This window comes from Pongo abelii, chromosome 10 (genome assembly GCF_028885655.2).
Source record: "Pongo abelii isolate AG06213 chromosome 10, NHGRI_mPonAbe1-v2.0_pri, whole genome shotgun sequence".
In the NCBI taxonomy this organism is placed as follows: Eukaryota; Metazoa; Chordata; class Mammalia; order Primates; family Hominidae; genus Pongo; species Pongo abelii.
This window is the reverse complement of record NC_071995.2, coordinates 67,477,776-67,496,222: the sequence shown is the minus strand read 5'-3', so window position 1 is coordinate 67,496,222 and position 18,447 is coordinate 67,477,776. Positions and strand designations below refer to the sequence as shown.

The window sequence follows — 18,447 nt, the reverse complement described above, 5'->3', positions numbered from 1 at the left end:
TGTTGGCTCAGGCCTGTGGTTCTGGTGCATAAGGAGGCAAGGCCAGGAGTTTGAGACCAGCCTGGGCAACATAGCAAGCCCTCATCTATATAACAATAAAACATAATTCTAAGAAAAATGATAAAGAAGTTCTTCTAGGTAACTTGCTGCAGCTTCTACATCAGCATTTGCTGCTTCACCTTGGACTTTTATGTTACATAGATGGCCTCTTTCCTTAAACCTCATGAACCAACCTCTACTTGGCCTCAAACCTTTTTTCTGCAGCTTCCTCACCTCTCTCAGCCCTCATACAATTGAACAGAATTAGGGTCTTGCTCTGGATTAGGCTTTGACTTAAGGGAATGTTATGGCTGGTTTGATCTTCTATTCAGGCCATTAAAACTTTCTCCATACCAGCAATAAGACTTTCACTTTCTTAACATCTGGATGTTCACTGGAGTAGCACTTTTCATTTCCTTCAAGAACTTTTCCTTTGCATTTACAACCTAACTGGCACAAGAGGCTTCTCTTTCAACATGCCTTCCTCCCTAACTTTAATCACTTCTAGCTTTTGATTTAAAGTGAGAGATGTGTGACTCCCCCTTTCACTTGAACACTTAGAGGCCACCATAGGACTAACTGGCCTAATTTCAATATTTAGGGTCTCAGGAAATAGGGAACCCTGAGGAGCAGGAAAGAGATGCGGAAACAACCATTCGGTGGAGCAGTCAGAACACGCACATTTATTGATCAATTTCACCATCCTATATGGGCACAGTTTGAGGTGCCCCAAAACAATTACAATAGTAACATCAAAGATCACCATAACAGATATAATAATGACAAAAAGTTTGAAATATTGTGAGAATTACCAAAATGTGACCCAGAGACATGAAGTAAGCACATGCTGGCTGGAAAAATGGCACTGATACAGAATTCTGAATACAGGGTTGCCACAAACCTTCAATCTGTTAAAAAAAAAAAAAAAAATGCAGTTATCTGCAAAACACAAAAAAATGAGGTATGCCTGTATTACACTGAAAGTGCCTTATGTTCTCTCTTCTCCATAAAAAAGGGAATCTATTAGGATACTTAATGGATAATGCTACATGGCTGTGGATTATGCCAAAAAAGGCAATCCAGAACTCTAATTAAAAAACCCATTTAAAAACAAAAACCTTGAGCCTATAGGGAAAAAGTGAAGGAATGTATGTTCTAGTTAAAATAAAAAAATGTTATTTTTTATGATTCGTTGTAACCAACATTTTCAAGTACCTACTCAATATATCACATAGAGGATCTTAATATGTAGCTATCTCAAAATTTACAGAATTATTGTGAAGACTGAAAAAAATGCACTTAAGTACAGTGTCTGAATCTTAGTAAGTATTCAATTAAAACCTGTTTAGGTCAGGCATGGTGGCTCATGCCTATAATCCCAGCACTTTGGGAGGCCAAGGTGGGCGGATCACCCAAGGTCAGGAGCTCCAGACCAGCCTGGCCAACATGGTGAAACCTCATCTCTACTAAAATACAAAAATTAGCCGGGCATGAAGGCGGGAGCCTGTAATCCCAGCTACTCCGGAGGCTGAGGCAGGAAAATCGCCTGAACTTGGGAGGTGAAGGTTGCAGTGAGCCGAGATCGCACCACTGCACTCCAGCCTGGGTGACAAGAGCAAGACTCCATCTCTAAATAAATAAACAAATAGGCCGGGCGCGGTGGCTCACGCCTGTAATCTCACCACTTTGGGAGGCCGAGGCAGGTGGATCACGAGGTCAGGAGATCGAGACCATCCTGGCTAACGCGGTGAAACCCCATCTCTACTAAAAATAAAAAAAATTAGCCAAGCGTGGTGTCAGGCGCCTGTAGTCCCAGCTACTTGGGAGACTGAGGCAGGAGAATGGCGTGAACCTGGGAGGCGGAGCTTTCAGTGAGCGGAGATGGCGCCACTGCACTCCAGCCTGGGGGACAGAGTGAGACTCTGTCTCAAAAATAAATAAATAAATAAATAAATAAATAAATAAATAAATAAATAAAAAACCTTCTGTTTTACTTTAAGAGTTTTGGGGGGTGAGTGTGTGTGTGTTTTTTTGTTTTTTAAGATGAGGTCTTACTATGTTGCCCAGGCTAGTGTTGAACTCGTGGGTTCAAGTGATCCTTCCACCTCAGCCTCTCAAGTAGCTGGGACCACAGGTGCATGTCACCATGCCTGGCAGGTTTTGATGTCTTCTGTTGTTACCATAATGATCTGCTGCTCTAACAACATAGTACTGCTGTCTCCCAAAACATACAGAAAAGTAAAAGATGCACAATTTTCTTGTTGTTTTGTTATTTTTGTATTCATATATGTTACACATACAGACTTCAGACATTATTAGCCATATAAATTCCTAAACAGCCATCAAAAAACGTCAAGGCCAATACTCCTGAGAGCTCCAGGAGACTGTAGTCTCCCAGGGGTATACTTAACTATAAAGATAAGATTACAGAAATGTATTAACATGTCAGCACGACTAGGCACTTGAAAGTGACAACACAGGAAAAATGAATGAGGTGCTGGCGTGGTACCAGTGGAGGGAGCAGCAGCTCTTTGAACAGGGAGCAGACAGGAAGAAAGGTCGAGAATCCAAATTGAGGAGAGTAACTAGGAGATAATGATAAAGACCAAAGAGAAGCAATGTAGAAACTGGCAATCATTTTGTAGGTAAACCTGTAAGCTAAAGAGAAGGATGTGGTGATTCAACCTCCAGCTCAGAACTGTGGAACACTGGCACAGATATTAAAAAGCTTTTCCAGGCCGGGTGCTGTGGCTCACACTTGTAATCCCAGCACTCTGGGAGGCCAAGGCAGGCAGATCACAAGGTCAGGAGATCGAGACCATCCTGGCTAACACGGTGAAACCCCATCTCTACTAAAAATACAAAAAATTAGCCGGGCATGGTGGCGGGCGCCTGCAGTCCCAGCTACTCAGGAGGCTGAGGCAGGAGAATGGCGTGAACCCGGGAGGCGGAGGTCGCAGTGAGCCAAGATCGCGCCACTGCACTCTAGCCTGGGTGACAAAGCGAGACTCTGTCAAAAAAAAAAAAAAAAAAGCTTTTCCAATTAATTAAAAGTAATATCACATTTTTTAAAGTTCATGTCTTAGGACATTATAATCAATTTTACTCTTCATGAAAAAACTGTTACATAAAGAAATGCACTCTAAAACCACAACAGTGAAGTACCTTTCTTACCTAGTAAGTTGGGGGGAAGGAGAAAGCAGCACCCAATCTAAAAGAATACAGTGAAACAGTACTAGTAATACTATCCTCTTGAGAAGCAATTTAACCACATTTCAAGACTAAAAAACTCTCATATCCTTTGACTCAAAAATCAAACCTGGGAATCTACCTTAAGGAAATAACTAGAAATATGAAGAAATCCATATATTCAGAGGTGTTTTCTGCAATATTTCTCTTTGTAAGCTTAATTTTTTTAATATATTTTGCAACATTTCTTATGATAGCAAAAATTAAATATGATGGATGGTGACACGGAAAATAATATAAAGTTTGTAAAAAGCAGCAAACAAAATTGAGCATATACTATAACTGATATAAGATGTATATGAAAAAGGCTATAAAAAACTCCAAAATTGACTGTATTAGTGACAGAATTAAGAATTTTTTTCTATTTTTGTAAACTTTCTGAGATTTCACTTTTTGAATTAAAACAAATTATATTTTTAAAACCTGAATCTCCAAAGATTACATACTACATGACTTCACGCAACATTCTCAAAATGACAAAACTAGTGGTTGAGGGGCACGGGGCATTGTAACTACAAAGAGGCAGCACTAAGGAGTTCTTTCATGGTGATGGAACAATTCTGTATCTTGATTGTGGTATTGTTTCCACAAAACTACACATGGGATAAAATTACACAGAACTATATATACACATGCACACACAAGGAAGTCCAGGTTGAAAAACGGTGAAATCTGTATACCATATGTTGTCTCATTAACAGTAATGTATTGATGTCAATTTCTTTGTGTTCATAAATGACATCTATATAAGATGTTTTCGTTGGGAAAACCAAGTGAAGGTAAGGTATGCAGGACTATTATTTTCCAACTTCCTGTGAGTCTACTTCAAAATAAAATGTTAAAATAATACATGCACTACCATGTATATTAAACTTTTCTGAGAGTGGGAGATGTGGGAATGTAAAATGAGCCCTGTAACATGTAGCTTTCAAGGCACTAACCTACTAACTATTCACAAAACCCCATAGAAGGCAAATGGCAGTCTTTAGATTGAATGTAATTTACTTAAGTCAGGTTTTAATAAAAGGCTTCAATTTAAATGAAAATATCAGTCAATTTTCAGAACATGCTTAACTGAATAGTTTTGAACCTCAAAGCCTATACTTACATAATTTACTAAGCAAGAGCCTTCGGAACTTTCTTCCTTGCCAGAAAACAGTTTCAACAGATATAAATGATATTTTCTTACAGACATTCACTTTAAATATATAAATGACTACTACACACAAAAGATATAAAAGCTTATTACCTCTGGACTGTGCTCCATGACAGCAATCACATCTGTCTTAATTAAACATTTTAACACAATGCCTAATATAGTAGGCTCCCAATAACTATCTACTGACTCAGTCAGTCAATGGATGAATTCACGTTTTAACAAAGGTTCAATGCCCAAGTCTCTCCAGCTTTAACTGGGAATGGGAGGTAGAGGGTTAGAGGGAAAAAGGCCCAGCTTCTACCAATTTACCAGATCAAAGGATTATATTAACCAACACTCCCGTAATATCAACGTAAAAGTTTACCTTAGGAAAACCTTAAGTCACCTCCTCTAATCACTCACATCTTAAAGGATTGTTTAATAAAAAGAAATGATCTGGTATCAAAAAATCTGCCTTACTAATCTTTGTCACCTAATGCTTTAGAATTTCCTTTGCTATGTGCAACTCTATCGACTTTTTGATCTGACAAATCTTAGCTAGAGTTATGCAAAGTATCAAAAACCTCTTCTACACAAGCCTTAAACTCTCAACAATTATACATATACAATTATATATACTTATACTTTATACACATATATATAGAAAGCACTATACAAATATAAGGTATATTATTACTACACTTAGTTTTCATTAAGGAAAAAAAAAAAACCATAAAACACTAAGGTACCTCTAAGCAGACTGCTTGTTACAAGGAAAAATAGTAACTATAGAGTAGAAGAACCAGACTACATCTTGACCGAAGTTAAAATCACTAATGAGGGGCAAGTGGGCATTACGTATCTCCAGATATGATAATCTGAGAAGAAAACATCACTTTTGTAACATTCTGACTAAAGATAACCTGACTACAATCAAAAAGCTAATCAGATCAAATCAGACAAGCCCAAGTTGAAAAACTTTCCATAAAATAAATGACCTACACTCTTCAATTCCATGAAAGACAAAGAACTGCTGAGGAACTCTCCCCAAATTAAAGGAGACTAAAATACAATATGTGATCAAATTACCAAAATGGGAATGTAAAGTGTAAAGTACTGTATCAACGTTAAATTTCTCAGGCCAGGTTTGGTGGCTTATGCCTGTAATTCCAGCACTTTGGGAGGCCGAGACAGGATAGCTTGAGCCCAAGAGTTTGAGACCAGCCTGGTCAACATGGCGAGACACCGTCTCTACAAAAATCTTAAAAAAAAAAAATTAGTTTGGCATGGTTGGGCCTGCCTGTAGTTCCAGCTACAAGAGAGGCATGAGTATCTCTTGAGCCTAGGAGTTCAAGGTTGTAATGAGTTGTGACTGTGCCACTGCACTCCAGCCTGGACAACAGGGAGAGACCTTATCTCAAAAAAAAAAAAAAAAAAAAAAATCTGGAATTTGGACTTTCATGATGGTACTGTGATTATCTTAAGAGAATACCCTTATTCTTAGGAAATACACCCTGAAGTAAAAGGCATACAACCTACTCTTCAATGGTTCACAAAAAAATAAATGTGTGTATGCAAAAAGAAAAATATGGCAAAATATTAAAAATGAGTGAATATGGATAAAGGGTATACAGAGCTCTACTGCACTATTCTTGCAACTTTCCTGTAAGTTTGAAATTATTTCAAAATAAAAAGTTTAAGAAAATAGGACACTATTCTCCAGGCATTTACTTATAAGCTCTAGGGAATAAAATTTTTAAGTACTACTAAAAATCACTCTGCAAAACTAATATAAAGTTACAAGAACTTCACAGTCAAAAATTACAAGACAAGAAGACGTGGCACCATAAACAACAGCCAGCAGAAACAAACAGCAGAATCATGTCTGCAAAGACGTCAGATACTGGATTATCAGGCACAAAATGTAAAATAAGTATATTTAATAGATTTTTAAGAAATAAAAGAAATATTGAGAATATAACCAAGAAAAGGAATAAGACTACCCAAAAAAAGGATGATAGTCTTAAGAAGGAACTGAATAAAATGTCTAGAAACAAAAATATATAGTAAATGAAATTTTTAAAAACTCAACGACCAGGTGCAGTGGCATGTGCCTGTGCTTCCCAGATACTTGGGAAGCTGAGACACGAAGATGGCTTGAGTTCAGAAATTTGAGGTTGTAGTGTGCTATGATCACCCCTATGAAGAGTCACTGCACTCCAGCCTGGGCAATATAGCAACACCCCATCTCTAACATAAATTTGTAAAACTCAAAGAACATGCTATAACATAGACTAACCTAGAAAACATGCTAAGCAAAATAAACCAGACACAAAAAGACAAATATTTTATGATTCCACTTATATGAAGTACCTAGAATAGTCAAATTTGTAAAGGCAGAAACTCAAATAGTGGTTGCCAGGAGCTACAGAAAAGAGGAAATAAGGAATTACTGTCTAATGGGTACAAGTTTGGTTCATGATGATGAAAAAGTTCTGGAGATCAGTAGTGGTGACAGATGCACAATGATGTGAATGCACTTAATGCCACCGAACTGTACGCTTAAAAATGGTTAAATGGTAAATTCTATGTTATGTGTATTTAACCATAATGAAAAAAATGGGTATAATAGTTAAATAAAAAGTTTTTAAATTCAATAAACTGGTTGAACACAGCTGAAGAGAGAAGTAGCTAACTTCAAGAAAAGTATCCAGAACACAATACAATACACAAAGATAATGAAATGGACAATATAAAAGACAGGTTAAGAGACACGGAGGTAGAGTAAGAAAATCTAACATATTTCAAATACAAGTTCCAAACAGAAAATATGGAAGACAAAATTTAAGAAAAAGGCCAAAAATTCTCCAAAATTGTTGAAAGACACTAATCTTCAGATTTGAAAACCTAGTTAATACCAAGCATGATAAATAAAAAGAAATCAACTTCCAAACATAAAAATGAAAATGCAGATCACCAAGGACAAAGAAGCGGTTCTAAAACTAGCCATAAAGAAACAACAGATTAGGCCAGGCACAGTGGCTCGCACCTGTAATCCCAGCACTTTGGGAGGCTGAGGCAGGCGGATCATGAGGTCAGGAGATGGAGACCATCCTAGCCAACATAGTGAAACCCCATCTCTACTAAAAATACAAAAATTAGCCAGGCGTGGTGGCACACGCCTGTAATCCCAGCTACTCAGGAGGCTGAGGCAGGAGAATTGCTTGAACCCGGGAGGCAGAGGCTGCAGTGAGCTGAGATCGCGCCACTGCACTCCAGCCTGGCAACAGAGCAAGACTGGTCTCAAAAAAAAAAAAGAAACAACAACAAAAAAAGAAACAACAGATTAACTGTAAAGGACTGTCAATCACACTGTGTATTTTTCAACAGCAATAAAAGCCAGAAGAGAACAAAATAAAATCTATAATGAACAAAGAAAAAAACAACTGCTAATCTAGAATATATACTCAGGAAAACCAGTTTCAGGAATGAGGCTAAGAAAAAGTCATTTTCCAACAAAAAGTTTTCCAACACACCCTCCCTAGGGAAAATTCTAAAAGATGTACTTCACACAAAGAAAAATGGTCCTAGATCAGAGGTCTCAGATGCAAATGAGAATAAGCAGACATCTGCAAATACAGTGTATAGGCAAATCAAAGTAACAGTGTTTAAAACAAAAGTATCTCATTTGTTGGAGGTCAGGGAGAACTAAAATAAAGCTACACAGAGTTTAACTTCCAAACTCCAAGACAGAGGGAAATGTTAAAAAAAAAAAAAAAAAAAAAGACATTCATATAAAATTAAAACGAAAAGCAAGGTAATGATTAATATAAAATTCAGATGGCGGTTACTTAAAGAGTATGTCAGAGATCACAAGTAGTGAGAAACATGAAGGGCCATCAAAGGTGCTGGCAGTGTTCTGTTTTTTAAAGCGGTTGGTCATACATGGTAGTTCATTATATAATTCTTTACACACACACACACACACACACACACACACATAATGATGTATGTCTTTGTAAGAATAAAAGTAAATTCTGAAAATCAATATAGAAGAAAAAAATTCAAAAATCTATGGCTCCTCCCCAAAAATTTAGAATACTTCACAAACACTGGTCTTCAAAATTCAAACAAAAAGATGAATTATTTCATTCAACAAATACTTACTGAGTGCCTAATCTGCCTACATGTGAGGTGAGAGGTGTCATGAAGATGTCTGATTTCTCTTCTCTCTCATCTTCCTAACCTTATAGAGCTGCACTAATACAGTAGCCACCAGCCGCATGTGTATTCATATTTAAATTAATTAAAATTAAAGTCAATTAAAAATTTAGTTCTCCTATAACACTAGATATATTTTAAGTGCTCAGAAGCTATCTATGGGCCACCATATTGAACAGCATAGACACAGAACATTTCCATCATTTCAGAAAGCTCTTAGACAGTACTACCATATTTTATTATAATGATAGAAATACATTGATAATTTTAAAATCTTAAATAGAAAAAAAAAATTTAACGGATTAAATCCCCCTTAAAAGTCATTTTATTTCTATGAAACTACAGCTTCTTAGTAGTATTTAAAACAGCTTGCTATTTATTAAAAATACATAGGAAGTATCAGAAATTGTTTACCATCTCCTATGTTCCAACAAAAACCATCAGACACAGGGTTTAAAAATAAATAAATAGCCGGGCGCGGTGGCTCACACCTGTAATCCCACCACTTTGGGAGGCCGAGGCGGGCGGATCACAAGGTCAGGAGATCGAGACCATCCTGGCTAACATGGTGAAACCCCGTCTCTACTAAAACATACAAAAAATTAGCCGGGCATGGTGGCGGGCGCCTGTAGTTCCAGCTACTCGGGAGGCTGAGGCAGGAGACTGGCGTGAACCCAGGAGGCGGAGCTTGCAGTGAGCCAAGATTATGCCACTGCATTCCAGCCTTGGCGACAGAGCGAGACTCTGTCTCAAAAAAATAAATATAAATAAATAAATAAATAAATAGGCTACTATTAAATATTTAAGCACAGTACTACTAACCAGTGATAAAGCCACACCATAGGGATATAAAAAGCCGCAGGATGAACACTGCACTCTCTCTTAGGAGCATCAATTTTAGTTAAGAGTATTTTAGGCCGGGCGCGGTGGCTCACGCCTGTAATCCCAGCACTTTGGGAGGCCAAGGTGGGCGGATCATGAGGTCAGGAGATCGAGACCATCTTGGCTAACAGGTGAAACCCCATTTCTACTAAAAATACAAAAAATTAGCCAGGCATGTTGGCGGGCGCCTGTAGTCCCAGCTACTCGGGAGGCTGAGGCAGGAGAATGGTGTGAACCCAGGAGAGGCGGAGCTTGCAGTGAGCTGAGATTCCGCCACTGCACTCCAACCTGGGGGACACAGCAAGACTCCGTCTCAAAAAAAAAAAAAAAAAAAAAAAAAAAAAGTATTTTAAAATACTGTCAACATGCATGTAAGATAGCAAAATGCAACATTTATATAAATTTTAAAATATAAAACCCTACAGGCATCAAAAACTTCAATTTATAGCAGGCACACTTTGGGCTGCATTCCTAGACTTCTGAGGGTACTATTCATCCACATTTCTGCCACTGGGAGTACTTTAAGAGAAAAATTTAAGCACTGTTAAAATAAATGAATTAAACATTTTTTATTTACCAGAAACAATGATACACAACATAACTCTATAAACCCATATCATGTTCTACTTAACCTGAACATTTTGCCTTAGGCATTCTAATAGAATTTAAATATTTCTATAGCATTCCCAACTTTTAAAATTACCCAACCAAAAACACTCAAAAGAAACAAATGTTAAGCCTTAATTTAACAGTCACCTAGGCTAGGTTTGCACCTTAAGTTCCCCACCCCCACAACCCCCTCCCTCCCCCACCACCGCCTGCTCACCCAAGTGAACCAGGGAGTCAATAAGCTCCTCATCTAGACAACTGATGCAATTTCAATATGCACTTACGTTCATAATTGGTTTGTGTCCCCAGGAGGACTTCTGTGACTCCACTTACATAACCCATTACGCACAGTGCTGCACTATTCTTTCTCTAGAAAGCATTTTGAATACTGATATTTGTAGAAGGTTTACTTGCTATATTAATAAAAAGGCTTTTCTTGCTCTATCTTTCCTGCAGAAGAAGTGAAGTGGAAAGCCAATTTCTGCTGCTTCACTATGTCAAAGGCGAGTGATTTATCTTGTTGGCTAATCAACAGAGTAAATAACTTAAAGCAGCACCCCCAGGCAGCACCCACAGTTCAACAGTTTTCTCCGGAGGCTCTGGTTGAGAAACACAGTCTTAAACAAGTAATTTAGAGCCACTTGTGTGAACTCAACTGAAAACAGTCTGAACTGCTCTTTGAAATGTGTTATAAGTATTGACTGTGAATCTTGACAAAATTAAATTCAATGGTGGCGAGAATCACAATTCAGCCTCTGTAGGCTAACACAAGGGCAGAATGTACCCCAAACCTTCTTTAATATGCATAAATATGTGGATGAATAGTCTCCTCCAATCCCTCAGATTCCGTTTAAGCCAAGATTTTCGGATTTCACAGAACCATAATCTTTAAAAAGGGGCACGAGGAAGGAGAGGGTGACCAGCATAGGGTTGCCAACTTTTATTCTGCCAAGGACATTTAAAAAACAAAAACAAAAACTACGGATTACCCATCACCACTATTTCATAAAAGAACTAAGCGCCCATCAAAAATGGTAAAAGATAATTTTAGAAAAAAATATCAATAGATTTAGCTTTAAAGAAGCCAACTACATTCTCCTTTCACTCAAAGGAAAACTCTGTCATGAACTGACACTACTCCACAGTCCAGCATTCGGGAGCCACAAGCTTAAGTGGCTAGCTCCCACTGAGAAAAGGAAAGTGATGATAGGTAATGCCCAAACCAAATATTAACCTGTTCAATAATGAGGAAATGTAAGCTTGGAGAAGTTTAGGGACTCTCCCAAGGTCGAACACCAAGGATTTTGACACGGGTCTATCTAATTCTAGAGTCAGAGGTCCCAGCCATTATCCTAAGTTTCCTCTAATATTCTTCCAATGGTATAATGATCCACCCTCATCTAGTCACCTTTGTGACCAATGACAACCAAGGAATTTCCAAGACAGCTGGAGGGAGTGAGGGGTGTACTCCCTGGCCATCATTTAGACTGAAGCTAAATGGAACTCCTGACCTTTGCCTCATTAATACCAGGCTTACTGAAACTAAGCCAAACAGCCCAGACAAAGCACACACAAAACCCCCTGCCTCCAACAACACTGACACAGGACTCTTTCGACATTCCCAAGTGCCTGTGATATAGTGGAAAACATATTCCTGAAAAACAAAAGGAATGTATTAATTCTCAAGAAGGAAATAAACACTTCCATGGTAACTCAGTCTAAAAATAATAAACTTGCCCTCAAAAAGTTACAACTCTAAGCCTCATTCTGCAAACTATTATAATCTTTTACACATTAATACTCAAGTTCCCCCATTTAAATACCTAAACAGAAAACCACACGAAATTCTATAAATTTACAGTTCTTAAACAGTTTCCAAAATAAAATATGTAACTTTCATGTGTTATCATACAATGGATAAAAGTATCTTATTCTATCCCTCTAATATAATCCAAACATTATAAGCCAAAACTAATCATGTTAATCAAAAGAACTTATAAAACAGAGTTGGAAGAAAAATATGTAATTAAATGCCATTTTCTATAAAAAGCAATATTAACAGCCTTAATGAGATGTAAATATTATCTTTGAATATTCAGAGGTTCCTGATATTGAAACCAAAATTGATGTCACACACATAAATAAGTGAAATACTGTATCAGAGATTTGCTTCCAACTCCTCACATACCACTTGCCAAACAAATGTCCAAAAGAAACAACCTAATATAGCTTTTAAGTAACCAAATCTGACACTCTGGATGAAATGAGTCTGAAGTAGTTTGTCCTCCCTGAAACAGGGTAATGATAGCATAGTATTCTTGCTACCCAGGGCAAGAAAACTGTATTTCCCAACTGGATTTTTAATGATCAGATTCTTTCTACTCCGTGTGAACCTACAGTGTGAAGAAGCAGTACACATACTATCAAATTCTTTACCCACTGCATAAAATAAATCACTTAGCATATTTCCTTGTTTTAAACAGATGCCATTTAAAACAGAAGTTTTTTTTTTTCTTTCCCCTCTACATTCTCCCTCGGCACTTTCATCTTCTTACACAGATTCAACTAGTACACCTATTTGTATTATTCACTAAACCCATGTTTAATATATGCCTAGTCCTGACCTCTCCCCTGAACCACAAATCCACATTTCCAAAAGCCTTTGGACATTTCCAGCATTTGGCAAGTATACAAAAAAGTCAACAAATCCAAAACTGATCTCATTACATACCTCCTTGCCCGTATTTCTAGTAAGAGTACCACCGTCAACATCTCCGACACTTAAAAAGTGTAATCTTCAGCCGGGCGCAGTGGCTCACGCCTGTAATCCCAGCACTTTGGGAGGCTGAGGCAGGCGGATCACGAGGTCAAGAGATCGAGACCATCCTGGTCAACACGGTGAAACCCCGTCTCTACTAAAAATACAAAAAATTAGCTGGGCGTGGTGGCGAGCACCTGTAGTCCCAGCTATTCGGGAAGCTGAAGCAGGACAATCACTTGAACCCAGGAGGCAGAGGTTGCAGTGAGCCAAGATCACGCCACCGTACTCCAGCCTGGCAACAGAGCGAGACTGTCTCAAAAACAAAAGTGTAATCTTCACCTTCCATCTCCTCCAAACCTGCTCCAAAAATCCCCTCCTCCTCGCCACCCACCTACGACATTGAGGTCCTGCAGAGCCTTCACTCTAATTCCGTTACCACTGTGCTTGCTCAGTATTTATACTATATTGAAAGTCAGCTTTCCAAATCAAATCATTCTGCATGCTACTCTATTAGACCTTGGTAACTTCTCATTACCTCCCAAATGTCGAACTTTTTTTCCCCAAATGTCGAACTTCTAAAAGCAGCAGTTAAACATGCTCCACAATCCTGCCCCCACTTAAAATTCAAACCTCATCTCTAATTCCCAAAAATGAACAGTATATTGCAGGTAATCTGGTCCACTAACTTTTCTCCAAGTACACAGTGAACTTTCCCACCTCCACACTTCTGCTCACATCATTCTCTTTATTTGAAAGGCCTTCTTCACCCACCTACTCCCAATCCATAAATCTTTGTCTTAGAAAAGTCTTATTCTCTGTAACATTAAACTCAGGTTACCAGTTTATTGGGAAGCAACATGATGCAGTAGAAACACACAGGCTTTGGCACCAGACAGATTTGGATTCAAATTGGGGCTGTTACATGCTAGCCACATAGCCCAGGCAAGTAACTTAATATATTTGAGCCTCACTGTCCTCATTATTAAGGTACTTACATATTGCTGTGAAGCTAAGAAAATGCTGTGAACAGCAACTAGCATTAAGTCTGTTGAGTAAATGCTCAATAAACAGTAGCTTCTGAGCTATCTCCACAAATTTCCACTACTTAAGCTAAAAATGAACCCTTTCTTCTTTTGTATAATTTACTCCAAACTTTACCTCAAACCACCCTTAAGTATTTACAAATGTTTATGTTGTAAATGTTTACGCAAACCTTATATCCCCTTCTAGATTTCAAATTCCTAAAAACCAAAAGTTTAATCTTTATATCCTAAAATGCCCAGTATAGCACTTTTCATGAAGCACTCAACACCCATCGCCAATTTTAAGTCCCAATTAAAAAAAAATTGTTAGTATGCCTAAAGAATACAACTCAACTCTTCATGATTTCAGAAATTATTACCAAAACATGAAACTTACCTGTTATGGCCATACCTTTATTTGCTCCTTACATAGTTGCCTAACATAGCTTGATGCATAGCAAATGCTCAGTGTTTGTTGAATTGACTTGTATAACATAAAAATACAATCAGTAAGTGATTTTCCCCGATCACCTTTCTCTGCTCTTAAAACTCTTGAAATATTTCCCTTCAAAATACATTGTCATACCTGCAAATCTGTAACTACATCTAACTTAACTATTTTTCCAGATTCTCTCAATTCCAATATTCCAATCTTATGCTCTAAATAATTAAGTACTTCATATGTGGAAGAATCTACAGTTTCTATCTAAAAGTTGTGCAAATATGCTGGGGATGGTGGCTCACAACTGTAATGCCAGCACTTTGGAAGGCCGAGATGGGAGGATCACTTGAGCCCAGGAGTTCAAGACCAGCCTGGGCAACACAGTGAAACCTCGGCTCTACCAAAAAAAAAAAAAAAAAAAAATTAGCCAGGTGTGGTGGTTGGTGCCTGTCGTCCTAGCCACTCAGGGAGTCTCAGACAGAAGGATTGCTTGAGTCCAGGAGTTGGAGGCTGCAGTGAGCTATGATGGTGCCACTGTGCTGCAGCCTGGGCAGCAGAATGAGGCTGTCTCGATAAGAAAGAAAAAAGAAAAGAAAGGAAAAGGAAAAAGAAAAGTTGTGCAGCTAATCTCTCCACAATTTTTTCCAAGGACTTGAAAAATCATCTACCCTTTGCCTGTCCAAAATCAACAACCTTGAAATAAATTTCCCTTTGCATAGGAAAGCTCACTGAACTTGTCACTTCAGTCTATTTTTCCTGATTCATGATACCACCTCCCCTTTCAGGGGTGGGAGGAAAGAGAATGACATAAGCACCCAAAAAACTACAGTATAAATCCTAATCTACACACAAGATGAGAGGTGCAGATAGTGTCACTGGTTTCAAGAAGGTGATTTGTGAATACTCTACGCTGCAAAAACAGTGGCCATCTGCTAATAGCAATAATCTGCAGTAACTGCATTCCCTTATAAAAAGTTTTTAAATCACCATTTATTGTGGAAAACCCATATTTCCTACAAACCTTTCAGCAGTAAAGTTTATTATCTAAAATCTGTTCACTAAACCTACCTACATCACTTTCTCCCCTAGGAAATCCTCAGTTTATCCGAAGTAAACACTTCATGGAATAAGTTTAAACAAAACATCTCTGCCCACCTGTGTGAAACTCTGCATTGCAGCAACAATTTTAACAGTGTAAGGAATCTCTCAAGAAAATCCAAGAACAATTTTTCTTTAAGAAAAATGACAGTTCCAAATATGAAGGTAAACAAACTTTGAAAGAAAGGATATAATTGTCCAACTCTTTAAAATCAATTCGTACAGCCTCTGAATGAACTCATCATACAACTGTGACATCAGACAGCCAAAAGAATTAAGAGTGTAGATTAGAGAAAAGCATCTTTTTTTTTAATGTCTGCAAAAAAAGGCGGGGGGAGGGGGTGTCTAAACTACTGATTTTCCTTAAGCAAGTTTTTTTTTTAAGTTTACTTCAACAACAGCTTCAGTAAGCTTTCAAGTGAGTAAAGATGATACAGAGCATGCTGGTGCCACAGCGACCTAAGTATCCAGGACCGGTTCCGAGCCCAGTCCAAATCGATCCTGGACAACTCTGAAGCAAATCTGGACGAAAAGCCCTGCAAAGATCCCTGGCATTTACAGGCAGCGCCCCACCCTGGAGTGAAAAGACGACACCCCTGGGACCCGGGTTAATTACTGAGCCCGGGACAGACCCAGAGGAGGCGAAAAGTCGGGAACTGGAGCCCAAGATTGAGTCTGGTGTCCAGCTACTACCCCAGGCCGGACACAGAATACCAAACTGGGGAGCGGCGAGGTTTGGGGCAGCAAACATGAGGGGGGTCTGACGGACGGAGGCCCAGCCCATCCCCACTCTCGAGTCCCAACAGCAACAACAGCTCTGGGAACCCCCTCCCTGGCTCCGCCCCGCCCACTCCAAGGACCCACAGTCCGCTCTTCCCCTCCTGCTGGCCCGGAGAAGTCCGCGGCGGTCGACAATCCCCTTCCCCGGACGCCGGCAGCCGAGCCCTCAGCCCGGATCCCGAAGCGGGCAGCGGGAGCACGAGAACGCCAGCCCTGACGCGGGCCCGCGGCCGTCCCAGTCCGTTTACCTAGCCACTCACCGTCGGCCCAGGTGCTGAGAGAGAGCAGGGCGCGGGTCGGCGGGCGCGAACCCCCAGACTGCGACCCGCGCTGGAGCCCCTACTTGGAGCCGATCGAGTCTCAGCCGCTGTGCCTACAAGGCCTCTCTCCGGCCCGAATCCTGGAAAAGCACTTCCGGGGGAGCGGGGGGAGGGAAGGGTTTTGGCACCGGAACTGCTCTCAGCCCGGAGCTGCCAGGGCCTCCAGGGCGGGGCGGGGCGGGGCGGGGCCTCTCTCGCCGGGCGCCCACAAATCAGCCTCTGGGCTGCTGACTAACCCTTTCCGCCCCGCGGCTCCTTGGTTCGCCGGCGAGTGCTGCACCCTTTGCTTTAACTGCTGTTTGAGTTGTTTTACTCCAGCTACCTAATTTTACAAATAGGGAAACCGAGGCTCGGAGAATTTAGGTGCAAGAATCCAGTGCATACACCCGGCCTCCCGACTCCCTTCAGTGTACTCTACGCTCCAATCTGCCTCCTTTAAAAAATAATGATAATAGTTAACATTTATTGAACGCTTACTACGTGGTAGGCACTGTATTAAGTCCCTTCGGGTGCATTAACTTATTTAATCATCCCCAAACTCCTTGGGGTTGGTGCTATTATCTACGTCTTGCAGGGGAGAAAAACGGTCAAAGATACCAAACCCAATCTCACAAATGTTGGTTGATTTTAATTCATGTGTGTATAAATCTCATCTCCCCAAACAAGATTTTTAAATTATTTAAAGACAGGGCTCAAACTATATTCCTATATTCTGTCATCACTGGTGACTTCAACAGAGGCTAGAGCTGGGGTTGGGGGGTTGGGGTGGGGATCTGGAATCTTTTTGCTTGTCTCCTTTTATTTACTTTTATTTTTTCACCCTGGCAAGTTATAAAATCATCTCTGTATTGTAGGAATCCAAAATGATAATGCATGATAAACATTTCAGAGTGTCTGGCACTGGATAAAAGTCAACTATTCTTATACCTCATCAGCAATAGGCAAAAGAAAAGGTTAGTTAAGGAAATAAGAAAGAGTAGAGGTTTTTACAACTGGAAAAATGCAGGTGCTTGTGAAGCTCCGTGCAGTGATAGTATGAGGACCCACAGAGTTACATACCAGACAGGGAAAAGGGATGGAAAGGAGGAGGGGGTGGGATTCCTCAGCCAAAGAATCAGAAAGGCACCAGATAATCTGAGGCAAATTCTGTATCTGGGATGCAGGGAAAGAAAAAAAAGCCTCTTAGCAATGCATACTATCTGCAAAACAAATGTACTAACATTTCTTGAAACTGGGGGGGAAGATTTTAAAATTTTTCTACTATGAAAGGCAGGGGAAATGAAAAAAGTTGAAAACCCATTATTACAAATTTAAGGTGCAAACAATGCCACTGCTCTTGGCTATATTTACAGGGCTGTCTTATTTATTTTATTTTTGTGATCGCAGAAGTGTTGGCAAATACTTCCGTAATACTCAAATTCAAGCAGCCTTTTGTGCCTCAGAGTGTGAAGAAGTAAAAAACAGCGTGGGTTGGCAGGACTCACCGACATCTCTTTACTCAAGGCCTAAAGGGATAGTGAGAGGAATCCTGAATCACAGATATTATCAGGCTCTGTGTGGGTTGCAGAGGTGCTAGAGGTTAGTCATTTAATCTGGTCATCTAACTGGTAAATGGAGCCGCCTGGGTTTGAATTTGCAGACCATATTCTCAGATGCTTTTCACCACTATCCCAGTGGTTCTTAAATTTGAGAGTGCATCAGAACCACCTAAAGGGCTTGTTAAAACAGATTACTGGGCCCCACCCCTAGAAGTCCCTGGACTAAGCCTCTCAACATCATCTGTGAACTTGTTACAGATGCACATTACTGGGTCCCGCCCCAGATCTTATGAATCAGAAGCTCTGGGGTGGGACCCAGCAATCTGTGTTTTAACAGGCCCTCCAGGA

At 39.7% G+C, this 18,447-nt stretch overlaps 1 protein-coding gene across 6 annotated transcripts in view; it reads right to left on the bottom strand.

The window, feature by feature from the left end:
• Positions 1–16,848, bottom strand: part of FRS2 (fibroblast growth factor receptor substrate 2) — a 112,602-nt gene extending 95,754 nt beyond the window's left edge. For 3 of the 6 annotated variants that reach the window (XM_063712190.1, XM_063712191.1, XM_054527396.2), the window contains exon 1: positions 16,502–16,658. The gene's annotated coding sequence lies outside the window, so the exon portion shown is untranslated. Of the gene's footprint in view, positions 1–851; positions 949–16,501 lie in introns of those variants that run through there. The other 3 variants (XM_009248017.4, XM_002823507.6, XM_054527395.2) reach the window with 3 other exon arrangements.
• Between the last annotated feature and the right edge of the window lie 1,599 nt (positions 16,849–18,447).